Here is a 12,933-nt window from a genome sequence, read left to right as displayed (position 1 = left end):
CGACGCAAGAAGTGCTGACAATTAAGGCTATCCTAGCCTCCTATGAGCAAGCTTCTGGACAAGTCATCAACCTTGACAAGTCTATGCTCTCTTGTAGCTGAAATGTGCCTGAAAATCGTTTCCATGAGCTTAAGCAACTATTGAATGTAAAGGCGATGGAGTGTTATGACAAGTATCTGGGACTTCATACCATTATTGGTAAGTCAAAAACCGAGATTTTCTCTTTTGTCAAGGACCGGATTTGGAAGAAGCTTAAAGGTTGGAAGGAAAAGTCCCGCTCTCGGGCAGGTAGGGAGGTTCTGGTCAAGGTTGTGGCCCAATCCATTCCATCTTATGTCATGTCGTGTTTCTTATTGCCTGATGGTATTTGCTCCAACATTGAGGGAATGATTAGCCGATTTTATTGGGGCGGGGACGTTACAAAGCGAGGCATGCATTGGCTAAACTGGAAATCTTTGTGTAAAGCCAAGGATCGTGGTGGCATCAGGTTCTGAGATTTAAAAAAAATTAATATGGCTTTGGTGGCCAAGAATTGGTGCGTTTGATTAATTGTCCTGTCTCCTTGCATGGGAAAATCTTCAAGGTCGTCTATTATCCACGAAGCACAACTTTTAGTGCGAAGAAGGGTTGTCGTCCGAGCTACGCATGGTCTAGTATTCTCCGTTCTGGAGTAGCTCTCAAGAAGGATGGTATGTGGAAGGTTGATGATGGAAGAAATATAAGCCCTTGGACAGATAAGTGGGTGCCTGGGAGTTCTCCCTTGGTGTACAGTGAGACTTTAGCAGTGGAACTGGGAATTAACCTTGTTTCGGACTTGATGTTACCTGGTTCCCTGGAATGGAATAAGCAATTAATTGATTTTATATGTTGCCCACTCACGACTAAGTCAATTTTGGCAATACCTTTGCCGTTAGTACCTCACTAGGATGTGTTTTTTGGCCCTTGACAGCTAATGAGTATTATACAACAAAGACATGATGTCAATTTTTGCAAATGCAGGAGGAGAGTTCTACTAGTATGGCTTCAAGCATGCCTTCTTTGCCATGTGTAGGTTGGAAGAAAATTTGGAAAGCCCCAACTCTCTCTCGATATCGTGAAATTGGTTGGCGAGCTTGCTTAGGAGCTCTTCCGGTCCGTGAAGTGCTTCATGCACGAGGCTTAGAGTTGGATCCAACCTGCCCTCGTTGCCATGCAACTCTTGAATCCGTGCACCATGCACTTCTGTACTGTCTGATAGTGAAGTCACGTGGTTTGCGAGCAGCTTGGGTTTGCGTCTGCAACAGGAGCGTAAATTCCATGATTTTATGCTTGAATTTCTGCAGGTTGCTGATGATGACGTGCTGGGAATTTTCCTTGAGATCCTTTATGCGGTGTGGAGCACGCGGAATGAGTTGGTGTTTGAAGATGTACAGACGGCGGTGGACCAGATGCCGTGGAAGGCTAATTTTCTCCATCCAGGACCGGCGATGGTGGCTGCTCCAGCCCGATAGCTCCAACATCACCCCACACATTGGGCGCGACCAACTCTAGGTCTGTTTAAGGTCCATTTCGACGCCTCAGTATCTCAGGAAGGCCATGGAGGATTCGGTTCTACTGCCTGGGATAACAATGGCGAAGTTCTTGCAGTGGCGTGTTGGAGCTATGGGCCAGTCACGTCCCCCACAGTGGCGGAAGCTCTCTCCATGTGGTGGTCGATGAATCTGGCGAGAGACCTTGGGTTCCAGCGGGTTGTGTTCGAGACTGATTGCTTACCTTTAGCTGAAGCATGGAAACGGAACGGTGGTTGCTCTTTTATAGATTCCATTGTGACGGATTATAATTTTTTGCTTTCAAACTTTGAGGTTTTTTATTTACTGTTCGTTCGCCGTACAAGTAACTGTGCGGCTAATGCGTTAGCTACTTTATCGTTTAGCTGGGGGAGTTTGTGTGGATTGAGGAGGTTCCTCCACAACTTATTAACATTGTCCAATCGAATGTACTTGCCTCAGTGTCGTTTGTTTCTTCTTAATTAAATGAGTTTGATTTCAAAAATAAAAAATAAAAAAATTATGGTGTCAAATTAAGTCCGATGATAAGTAGTATTTGGATGTTTAATTTATTTCTTGATTAGACGCTTTCAAAACAAATATTTTTTTTTGGTTTTAAATGGAAGATAAAACAAACTAAGCTAGAACATCCTGACAAAGCAGGAATACAACCATCAACGGTGGCAAACGCCAAACTCGCCAGCTACAAGTATTCCTAGTTGCAAACTTAGCTAACACATCCGCCACCATATTCTTCTCGCGAGGGAGATAGCGCACCGACACGTGCCAATTACGGCGAAGGAGCTCGCGCATCTGGAGAATCACACTCTATGCCAAAACTGATTCACATCTTGGGGCCCTGTGATAGCCGCAACCATCTCAGCACAATCAGAGAAGCACACCACCTTCCAGTGGCCCAAGTCCCACACATTCTATTAGGAGGGTAACTCGTTTATGTCTTTTTTTAGAAGTATTTCTTTTATGTCTTTAAAGTTTTGAACTACTGAGTCCTTAACATTCTATTTTTTTACCTTATTTTTACATATTTTCTCTTATTATCTATTAATTATTTTTTTATCATATCCTATATCATATATTTCATTTATTTCTCTTATTTTATTATCTCTCACTAAATAGCATGTAATTGAGGGTGTCAATTCATTTTTATCCTATGTCCATACTTGTTTTTATATCTATCACATATTTTTAGATTCTTTCATTTTTTTGTTATCTCATATAGTTCCATTTAGATGTACTATGTACAATCCATCAGATATCCAAAAAACAATTCTAAAAAAAAGATGGTGACGCATGAATCATTAGTGAGGAGAAAGGTTGGGGACGACGTGACTAAAGAAAGAAAGGCTGAGTTTGCCCTTCTCAACACTCATCCGCCAAATCAAAACCCCATTTTTGCCTTACTCAATCACTTACGAGGTTTCCCTTTTTTTTATCAATCTTTTTTTGTGTCAGAACTTTTTTATATCTTTAAAAAAAAAGTTAAATAAACAATTTTTATTATAAAATAGAAAGTATCATAGAAATCAAGTAAAAAGAGAAAATATCTTCAAAATCAAATAATTGCAACCAAATAAATCAAAAAATAAGTCAAAGATTGATAGAAGATTTGTGGAGGGAGTTTAAATAGAGTGTTACCCTAGCTCACTGAGAAAAGTAGGGATTCACTTTCTGACCTAGCCACCATTCACAAGCCCCTCTCTCTTTATCCACCGCTTTTGCACCGTTTAATCACAATACTTTCCTCATACTCGATACCAGAAACCTTAAATTAACCAGCCAAACCAACCATTTCTATCTAATAGCATGACGAAGCCATAAAAGATATCAACAACAAACAAGGCGAGGTTCCCGTTCACTACTCGATACATCAAGTTCCATACTCTACTGTTGAGGTGCTCATATATAGGTGCTCATTTAATCATCCTTGAGTTTTTCTTGTTTTTATTTGCTTTAGTCCTTCATCATGTTTGGTCAACGTATGTTATCTATCCACTTAGTTGCTTCGTAACTTGCTTGTGTTGGGTTTCCTTTTAGTTTTTCATATGATCTCAGTAGCACCTTTTATCAGCTGTTCTTTTACTTCTGATTTTTCCTATTCATCAAACATTTTTTTACATTGGTAAGTTGGATATCTACAATAGTCCTGGGCACTTTACTTTTCCTTTTAAGTAATGCTTTCAACGTGTGTGATATGTGAGGGAATGTGATTCTTATGGTCATTATCTTCAATTTGATTAGTTGGAAGCTTTGATTGTCGTTTCTGCCTAAGTTTTGCGTATCTTTTTTTATCTGTTCTTTGGTGGTTTGACTTGCATATTTGGATGATCACATAATTGATTGTCCAATTTTGAATTTGTGTTCTTGATTTAATTTTAATCGCAATTCAATTGTGTGCTGTGTGGAATCCTTGATTTCTTGCTATTAACCTTATTATGTGTAAATTGACTAAATTCTCATAGTTTTTGGATCATTTGGTGCTAATTTTCAGTGTTTGTACAACTAGACTTCCAAGTGATGTTACCATTACCATTGGTGAAGTTTCTTTTCCCCGTGAAGGTGACCGTTTTTTTATTGAAAAATGTTAATTGTTAATAAATTAATCTCTTCACCCGGGTTTGAACTATAAAAATTCACCCTTTATTACCCTTAGCTCAACCAAGTGAGATACCCTTCCCTTCACAAGGTAATTGTTTTACGTTTGCTTGTTGCATACATTTTTATTTTTCTTCTCAATATTTACTTGTGAAGGAGGTAAAGTCAAGACAAAATGCACAGTAATGTGAAAGGTGAGAGCCCACTATTTTATGTTGGTGCATCTTTGGAATCCTGTATCAGCACTTGCAAAGCTTCAACAACAAGGTACACGTGGTCCAACTAATGCAATTTCCTTCAATTTTCTTTTTGTGTTTGGTATTATTTTCATGAAAAAAAATGATTTTTGTTTACCCTCATTTATTTTTTTCTGCCTAAAGGTTAGTATTTTTAGTTACAAGAGGAAGGCAAAAAGGTTTGTTCTTTGTTATAACTTTCTTTGGTTTTCTTTGTCTTGTTTTGTTTCAGGTACTTCAAACTATTAAATTTAATTTCCCTATATTTCTTACACTAATTCACTATGTAGTGGGCCGGTTCTTATTGTTTGTACTAAAATTTGTAAAATAAATATTTATACTTTTAATCTAAACTCCATTTCTTCCATTGGTTTCTACTAGATGGCAAAGATTGCAGTGACACCCTCAACAGTTTTCGCAGAATTTGTATTGTATAGGAAGAAGTTGTTTGTCCAAGGTATGTGTGCACTCACTTTGGTTAAGTATTTGAAAAAGAGTTTAATTTATATGCACTGACGGTGTAAAGTTTTTTAAACCGTCAACCAATCAAATTTCAATGATGTGAGAAAATCTCTCTTTTTATTTAATTTCATTAATTGAAATGACACTTCCTTAAAATCTGATTGGTTGACGGTGTAAAAAACTTTACACCGTCGGTGCGTCATCATTTTTCTCTTTGAAAAATTGGTTAGTGTGCAATTGTGCATGATAATTGTTTGTCTTCATATAAAAAAGGCAATGAAGAGAGGAATAAGAGGTTTTACCTTAATAATAATAATAATAAAAAATAATAAATACTTAATTTTGTCCTACCTTAATAACAATAAAAAATTCATAATAAACAGATAATTATAGCTAATACATCTAATGAAATTATAATATTTCAAATAAATAAATTATTTCGAAATGAAATAGTAATAATTAAAATAAATTTAAATAAAAAATAATTTCAAAGAAATAAAAACAAAAAGATGTCAAAACAAAATAAATTAGATTTCTAGATAGTTCTAGAGAATTATCAAAGGATATGTCTAGATATATGGAAAATAAATGAGAAATAATTAATTAAAATATTTAAAAATTAATTAGGCGATCTTGTATAGGATTAATTAGAGAATGATTCCAAGGAATAATTAGAATATTCTGGAGGAAAATCGGTTAATAATCTTAAATTAATTGGTCTGAAAAAGACTAGAAAACGAATCTGGTAAGTTTTTATTATAAAAATTTAAAATTGAATTATGAAATGAGGAATAAAATTTAGGGTGAATCAAAATCATATCAAGCTAGAAGCACCAAACCCTAGGTGAACGCCTATAAATAGAGGAAATCCTTGGATGTAGAGACAAGTTTAGAGTGTAAGAGAAAATATTTGAGTGATCACTTGTGAGTTGTTCCGTCTCTTAATCTCAATTTTAAAACTAAGTCACTCAATTAAGAGTGAGTTTCATCCTCGTTCGAGTTTGATTGGGGAGAAGGCAGCAAGTAGGAGAAAAGGAGTAGGCAGGGTGACGAGGATTTATTTTTGCATCATCTAGGAAACTTTACTCCATTTACATGATGAACTTGTGAATTTCATGTATATCAACCTGCTTCTATATATTACGTTTTAACCAAATAATAAATTATGTTCATTTTTCCTTAGTTCGATTTTTACTTGACATGTATGCTATGGATACTTCCATTATGATTATGTTATGGTTTAGTGCTTGCATCTGTATCTACCTCGTTTGAAATTGTTTAAACAGATTCAATAATCAATCACTATTTAATATATCAATATAGCCGAAAATTACACACAAATAACAATTTCTATTTCTCATAGCCTTAAACTCTCTTTGTTGCACTCGTTCTTGTCATCCCTATTTCTAGTTTCATTGCTATGTCTTCTTAACAAGATTAGGAGCTATCACTAATAATATGCAATCCAAACAGATTACAAATCAACAAAAAAAAAAAATAGAAATAGTAACATAGAATTGTTTTTCTTCCTCTACTCTACACGTTTCTTCCTCCTCTTTGCCAATTTCCTCATCACCTTCCCTCTTCACCCTCCAGCCACGCCGTGAATGTCACAATTGCAGCCACCATCGAATCCTTTAGTCCATTCATCACGTCGAAACCAACCCTCACTGTTGATGTCCAAATCGGGGCCAGCACCACAGAGCCACCACGTCGTTGTTTGTTCTATGCGCGACCAACCAGCTTGGAACTCAAGCTCCACCGTCAAGCATACATCTGCACTAAGGTGAGAACACCATCAAGTCTCCTTGTCGGAGGCTGTTGCCACAGGCTCGCGACCTTCGTGGCTGGAATTGAATATCCTTAAGGTGCCCAAAGCCATTGTTGTCGCACTCAGGCCTCTGTTCTCCTCTGTCTCAGGGTCGTGGCTACTACAAGGCCTCAAATTTTTTTAAAGTTGAAGAACATCTCTTTCAAAGAAAATTCATAATAGTTCTTCAAAACTGCAAATAAATACTTCCTTTAATTCGTTCCGGTTTTTTCAAGGCTTTCAACTTCAGGTTATGGCTTCTTCAAGATTTTCATAATCAAGCTTCTTCAAGCTTTCATAGTCAAACTCAGGCTTCTTTAAGCCTTTCGTAATCGATAATCAAGCTTCTTCAAGCTTTCATAGTCAAACTCGGGCTTCATTAAGCCTTTCGTAATCAAGCTTCTTTAAACTTTCTCCAGCCCTTTCAAATCTATCTTTCTCACACTTTCCTTAAGAGATAAGTTATCCTAATGTTTCTCAAAGAGAAAATGTAGGCCTAGAAGCAATTCCCGCCAAGCACCCCAAAAACATATATTTATACCCTAAGAACTATGTGGCCTTGAAGACCCCCCCCCCCATTGGAAAGAAGGGGATACATAGGCGCAAGCCTCAAAGTCTTCTAATCTTCCTTGCTCATAATCAACTCCCATATCCAGCTCTGATTACGAAGATCACAACTTTATGGGATTATAATGTTTTCCAACTTTAAAAAATATTTGTGGCGAGTCTTCTGATTCAAATCTATTTAGCATCGTCTAGTATCTTGTTTTGGAAACATGAAAGAAAGATTATGCATGCCTTACTTAGCTAGGGAAAGAGCCCAAACAAATATTTTGTTTGTCGGGAAATGAAAAGGGTCTAAAAGCTTCACTCCTGACTTTATTTTGGGGCTTAATGTTTATCAGAGGATTGTTTTTGGAACTCTTTTGTACAATTACTGCATGTAAATAGGAGCACTTTTGTTATATATTGGAGAGTTCTGCCAGGGCTAAAATCTGTTCGAGAACTATTAGTCTCTCAAGTTCATCATCTTCTCCATGTTCTTCCTATACTGAGGCAAATGAATTATATTCTTCATTTACTTAAGTCTTAACAAGCTTATTGCTTTCATATTACCATGTACATTTAACCGTGTGAAAAGAAGCACTGTGATATAAATATTAAAACAGAAATGTAATTCATTTTTTTACAAACTTACTTAATGTTGCAATTTTTGTCTACATCATTTTCTGATGTATCATATAAAATTATAACTTATATGCTCCGCCGCATCTTATCTTCTTTTAGTCCAGTGTTGACATATCCAATTCTCTCACTGAGCTCAAGCAATTCCTAACAAACACATACCTGAAATTTGGACAAACATGGATCATAAGTGTCCGTGCTCAAAAAAATATTCTATAACTTAATCATATAATTAGTACAAAAGAAAAATATTAGAACACTTTAGTGGAGAAAGAATACACCTGATCATATCACATGTTATCAACATGAAGTGTCTAGTCCTTGTAACAATTTTTTGATATGATTAGGTGAATTCTTTCTCCACTAAAGCATTCTATTATTTTTCTTTTGTAATAATTATTTCATTAAGCTATTGATTTATTTTTCGATCACACATCTACAGTTTATGTTTGTCCAAATTTCTAATGTGTTTGATAGGAATTGCTTGAGTTTAGTCAGAGTATTGATTATGTGAACACTGGACTAAAAGAAGATGAGATGCGGCGGAGTCTATAAGTTCAATTTTAGATCATACATAAAAGAATCAAGTAGACAAAAAATGCAACATTTGTCGGGTAAGTTCGTAAAAAACTTGAATTACAATTTTTTTTTTTTTTATCATATTGCTTCTTTTCACACTCTTGAATGTATATGATAATATGGAAGTAGTAAGCTTTTAAAGATTTGTGCAAATGAAGAATATGAGTTGTTTGGTTCAGTACAAGAAAAGCAGGGAGTAGATGATGAACTCGAGAGACTAATAGCTCTGCAACTGATTTTAATCCTTGAAAGAACTTCTCCAATAGTTTTAACGGCAATAGAAAATACCAGTGATTGAGCATACATCCTTTTCGCGGAAATAGAAATTTCCACTTGAATGAGACAAATTAAAATATGCAAAACTAATAGCGGGGAATAACTACCGCAAAACTAATCTTTTTTGTCAAGCATTCAACTCGTCTTTACTGGTGCTCGATTTACTTACCATTAAGTTCTTTACCCACCCTCGGTACATCGCTAAGGACATATTATTGTAAAACCTTTTTGTTGCCTCTCAAAGCAAATATTATTGCAACTCAAACCTTTTTTTGTTGTAGTGGTTAGAAACTAGCATGATAGGATATAAGTTTTATATCGTGTAATATATTATTTAGTTTCTAGGTTGTTTTTGTTGTAGGGTGCGTTTTGCTGTATTTTTTACTGGACTTTTGGTTGCCTTTTCTGTAGTTTATGTTTCTTCACTTTCATGAATCAATTCTTGGGTTAAGTGTCATATTAGTCACTGTCTTTGTGTCGCCGTCTGACCTAGGCCCCTCCCCGGAAAAAATATTGAAAAAGCTCCTCCTCTTTTTAAATCGTTTGGAGCAGGTCTTTGCCGAAGCCCGGAGCTCTAGCGAGTGATGATTTGGCAAGCTGACTATGTTAATAAAGCTTATGTGGAATTTAAAAATAAAAAATAACAAATCAGAAGAAGCGTCCAAAGAGAAGAACTGAAGACAGAAAAGAAATAGTCATGTGCATCCTGAGAATGCTACAAGACTTGCCTCAACATGAAAGCAAAAGTTCAACTCAATCAAACTTCATCACTCAAAGCATCAAATATTCACTTCATGTGTAGAATAACAAAGAGTGCTAAAGAGAGAGATGAATGGTGTAAAGGAAAGACTATGAGACTATGTCATTCCAGCAAGCACTAAAATCCGACAGTGTCTATACATTTATAGTTTGATCAATTGAAGCACTCAAAGTCAAGACAATGTGCAAAAGCCTTTCACAAGTCTCTACAAACGTCTGATCTATCCAATGATATCGGGAAATGTATCACAAGAAATTAGGGTTTGAATTATGTTCCCTACAAACGTGAGTTTTTCAAACGATTATAAGTTTAGAAAGAGTTTTCGCAATCGTTTGATGCAGCAGATGAATATGAAGATAGTGAAAAATAAATAACACTAAGCACACATCAATGTATCCTAGTTCACCCAAAAACGATGAGGCTACGTCCAGTCCGTGGAAGCTCGGGCCCACCAGAAACCGTGGTTGGAGCGAAATCTGTATAAGTTGCTTATGAGTTGCTTAAATCATATGTCGCAGCTCGAGCCCACTAGAATAGTGTTTAAGCAACTCAAATAGCAACTCATGGAGATGCTCTAACTAGGGCTGTGTATACTGGCTCGAACTGAATCTGAGCAAACTAGTAGTTTTTTACGAAACGCACCAGTTCGGTTTGGCCGTGGGTTTGACCAGTCCACTTATATGGGTTCATGTTGGTTTGACTGGTCGGTTTTGATTTGGGCTCGCGCCTGACCGAAGTGTGGAAGTATTAAAAAACCCTGCCTAAACACTCTTAGTCAGAAAATTAAAAAAAGTTCAACCCACTTACTTTAGATTAACTGAACCATAGCCCTAGCCCCTTCTCTCATTCACTCACCCACTCTCGTTCTCTCACTCTAGTTCTCTCACTCTCACCCTCTCTTGGCTCTTGCTGGGTGTTGTGAACCCTAACCTTACCACAGTCGCGGATGCCACCACTGTCGTTGCTTCCCATTGGCCCGAAGCTACGTCTTGGTCCTATTCGCAGTTGCAGCGAGATCTTACCGACAAAAACCATAACACGTAACCTCATCACTTCAGTGGTTCCATGGCTTCATCATCCTCAAGATCGAAGATTTATGGATGTGCATGTCATCCTCATCCAATCCTCAATTCATGGATTCCCAACTCAAGTCTTCAACTTTATCTAGTTTCTCATCTTTTCTTATCTTCTATTGTAAAATTTTAATTACTCATATCATTGTAAGTTTGTAAAATTGATTTTAATATAGATCCACTATATTTTGTTACAGATCTTTTGTTGATCTTCTTATTTGTTAGCATTTTCTTCTTTATTACCATTTCGATCCAGATCTGTTTCTCTCATCTTCGTGTTTTTTCCGTTTATTTTATAAATCTACAATCCGTCCGAGCCCATCCGTCCAAAGCGACGACCAACCAAACCAAACCCGAACCACACGTTAACCAGTGAACGAACAAAGAATGGCCTGGTGATTTGATGTTCTTCATGAGATGCAATAAAGTAACACAAGAAAGGGAGGTTTGAATTGTGTTCTTGAAAATTGCTTTTTAAAACTTAGTTTTATGAAAAGAATATTAGTTCTTAAGAAAAACGTTCAAGTATAACTTTTCACAAACTGTTCAGTGCAGCGGAAATGAATGAAAGGACAGAACGATCAGCACATAGAGATTTATACTGGTTCACCCTAAACGATTGGGCTACGTCCAGTACTTGGCCACCACCAAGACTTTCACTAGCAAGTATCAAGGACTTCTCCAATACAAGTATTAGTCAAGACTTCTCCAAGTATTATCACGGACTTCTCCAAGTATTCTGCAAGACTCCTCCTATATGTAACGCCCCGATTTCTCGAGTGTCACACAGTAAACCAAACATCACAATTTTCGTAAAGAATTTTCGTCGTTCGATTATTAATCTTTATTTAATGACAAAAGTTCAATTAACGCGAAACTCTTGAAAACTTTACGATATAAATTTGCGGAATAGATAAGAAATGCATTCCTGAATAAAATAACTCGTAAATAAAAGAAACCATAATTCAAGTACATAAATGAATCCTTGGGCTAAAGCCCTATGTCAACAATACATCAAAACCGGAAAACAAAACTGGTAAAAGATAGTTCAGCACCACGAACACTCAACCCCCAGCATGGCATTATCAGTCACTCGTCGAGCCAACCGCACTGTCTCTGGCGCTTCTTCACAGGAGCCCTGACCTCTGGTGCATCTCCATGCCCCTCCGTCTCGACATCCCTAGGTGCATCAGCTACTGCAACGTACCGTGGAGCAAAGTTCTCCATATGCTCAGCAGGAACTGGAAGGGACTCTAGAGGCGGAGCTGGAAAGTCGCCAATGCGTGCCCACCAATCTGGTGCCCCGAACGCCCGTGAAGAAACCTCCCCTCCTGCAACCCTCTATGGAGAGTTCGAGCAAGAACCCTCATCTCCTGGATGCAAGAAGCGACATGGTGCGAAGGGCATCTTAACCTTGCCCCACTCCATGATCTGTGTCTCGACGACGTTCCCGTGCCGGTCACTTCCCGTGATCGTAGCGCTGCCGACATAGAGGCGACGTACCTTGGCAGAGTCGGTCTGCCAGGCGTTGTCCTTGTGCTGATCATGTAAATCTATCGTCCACGAGACCACTGCACTCTTGACCTTCACCATCTGCCCCCCCCCCAGAATAACACATAAACAAATAACAGGGTCAGATCTCATGTTCTCATATAAACATTCACATATCCATGTTATTCTCATAAATAACAAGGTTCAATAAGGAAAATTCTTAAGTTAAGTCACGGTCAGTCACCTAAGTTTCAGTTAGGCTAACGACCGTGACTTAACTTAAGAATTTTCCTTATTGAACCTTGTTATTTATGAGAATTACATGGATATGTGAATGTTTATATGAGAACATGAGATCTGACCCTGTTATTTGTTTATGTGTTATTCTGGGGGGGGGGGCATATGGTGAAGGTCAAGAGTGCAGTGGTCTCGTGGACAATAGATTTACATGATCAGCACAAGGACAACGCCTGGCAGACCGACTCTGCCAAGGTACGTCGCCTCTATGTCGGCAGCGCTACGATCACGGGACGTGACCGGCACGGGAACGTCGTCGAGACACAGATCATGGAGTGGGGCAAGGTTAAGATGCCCTTCGCACCATGTCGCTTCTTGCATCCAGGAGATGAGGGTTCTTGCTCGAACTCTCCACAGAGGGTTGCAGGAGGGGAGGTTTCTTCACGGGCGTTCGGGGCACCAGGTTGGTGGGCACGCATTGGCGACCTTCCAGCTCCGCCTCTAGAGTCCCTTCCAGTTCCTGCTGAGCCTATGAAGGACTTTGCTCCACGGTACGTTGCAGTAGCTGATGCACCTAGGGATGTCGAGACGGAGGGGCATGAAGATGCACCAGAGGTCAGGGCTCCTGTGAAGAAGCGCCAGAGACAGTGCGGTTGGCTCGACGAGTGACTGATATTGCCATGCT

The 12,933-nt window shown here is 38.1% G+C and overlaps 1 long non-coding RNA gene across 1 annotated transcript; it reads left to right on the top strand.

Annotated features, from left to right (window-relative positions):
- The first annotated feature begins 3,211 nt into the window (after nucleotides 1-3,211).
- On the top strand, nucleotides 3,212-10,653 carry LOC130749797 (uncharacterized). Its single transcript, XR_009023101.1, has 4 exons — nucleotides 3,212-3,439; nucleotides 4,036-4,406; nucleotides 4,757-4,832; nucleotides 9,240-10,653. It is a non-coding gene; the product is annotated as an uncharacterized LOC130749797 (long non-coding RNA).
- The last annotated feature ends 2,280 nt before the right edge of the window (nucleotides 10,654-12,933 follow it).

This window comes from Lotus japonicus, chromosome 3 (genome assembly GCF_012489685.1).
Source record: "Lotus japonicus ecotype B-129 chromosome 3, LjGifu_v1.2".
In the NCBI taxonomy this organism is placed as follows: domain Eukaryota; kingdom Viridiplantae; phylum Streptophyta; class Magnoliopsida; order Fabales; family Fabaceae; genus Lotus; species Lotus japonicus.
This window is presented reverse-complemented; position numbering and strand designations above follow the sequence as displayed.